A 1,843-nucleotide genomic window follows, 5' to 3' on the forward strand; every position below is an offset into this window, starting at 1 on the left:
CTTTCAGGGACATGTACATTCACTGTTATAATACCCGGACTCGAACTGTCCAAACAAGCATTTGATAGACAATATATTCGTTTGTATTCCTTGTTAATTTCAATTTCAGAACAAATTTGCTTTGCGACTTATGACAGTTCAAAGAGAGCACAAAATGATATATCATCAAAATCATGAAATTGACCCAATTAAATGGACAATTGCTTAGCAACAAAACAAGAACCCAAACTTTACAAGCATGACCTTGAGAAACAATATCTTGGTTTACATTTCAGGTAAATTCTAGTTACAGAACAATTTTGGCTTGTGAGTTATGATTGTTCGAAGATGATGCAAAATAATGTATTTTATCAAAATCATAAAAAATGACCCACTTTAAAGGACAATTACGTAGCAACGAAACAAGAACCCGAACTTTACAAACATGCATTTGATAGACAATACATTGGCTTATAATCCATGTGAATTTTAATTACAGAGCAACTTTGGTATGGGACTTATGATTGTTTAAAGAGAGCACAAAATGACATATTATCAAAATCATGAAATTTGACCCATTTCGACGAACAATTGCATAGCAACAAAACAAGAACCCAAACTTTGCTAGCATTCATCTAATAGCCCTATAGTAGGTTATTATTTGTAGTAAATTGTAAGCGAAAATATTTTATACTTATGGACTTTCAGTGCTTTGAAGTTGGGCAAAATTTCAGATTATTTATAACCTGAAAACAGTGTATTGTATTCAGGCTGCCCAGGGCCTTAGAATTTACAGGAGATTAACTTTACTGCTGTTTCATACAAGTTTAGGCATTGCTTTGATCAGCACATTCTGCCTTTGTTGTTTAGTTAAAGCATTGTTCAGTGATAGTGCCCTTAAGTTGGCCAATTTTCATGTTTTTGAAATGCTCAAATCCGGCAAAATGGCCCCCAAACTTCTTTGGCCTGTTGCCATGGCAACGAGGGGTTCTGAGAAGAAAGAAAGCTATTTTGAGGGGTTGTGTACCAAGTACTATCACTGTGCAAAAAAGGAGCCAAATCTATTTTTTGACCGGTGCCACCATTGTTTGACCCTTACAGACATTCGCTCTTAAGCACTAACCGCTAGGGTTAGGGTTAGGGTTAGGGTAAGGGTAGTGCTTGGAGGCAACATTGCTAAGAGTGTATTCTAGGCGGTCAAACTTGGTATCATTACAAAGGTATGTTGGTACAGATTTGTAATCTGCAAACAGTTTTCAGATCGGATGCTTACTTGCCGAGATATGACTTAAGCACTAACCGCTAGGGTTAGGGTTGGTGTTAGGGTAGTGCTTAGAGGCAACATTGCTAAGAGTGTATTCTAGGCGGTCAAACTTGGAATTATTACAAAGGTATGTTGGTACAGATTTGTAATCTGCAAACCGTTTTAAAATCGGGTGCTTACTTGCCGAGATATGACTTATGCACTAACCGCTAGGGTTAGGGTTAGGGTTAGGGTAGTGCTTAGAGGCAACATTGCTAAGAGTGTATTCTAGGCGGTCAAACTTGGTATCATTACAAAGGTATGTTGGTAGAGATTTGTAATCTGCAAACCGTTTTGAAATCGGATGCTTACTTGCCGAGATATGACTTAAGCACTAACCGCTAGGGTTAGGGTTAGGGTTAGGGTAGTGCTTAGAGGCAACATTGCTAAGAGTGTATTCTAGGGGGTCAAACTTGGTATCATTACAAAGGTATGTTGGTACAGATTCGTAATCTGCAAACCGTTTTGAAATCAGGTGCTTACTTGCCGAGATATGACTTAAGCACTAACCGCTAGGGTTAGGTAGCAGCTTAGAGGCAACATTGCTAAGAGTGTATTCTA

This window comes from Branchiostoma floridae, unplaced genomic scaffold, assembly GCF_000003815.2.
Source record: "Branchiostoma floridae strain S238N-H82 unplaced genomic scaffold, Bfl_VNyyK Sc7u5tJ_1576, whole genome shotgun sequence".
Lineage (NCBI taxonomy): Eukaryota > Metazoa > Chordata > Leptocardii > Amphioxiformes > Branchiostomatidae > Branchiostoma > Branchiostoma floridae.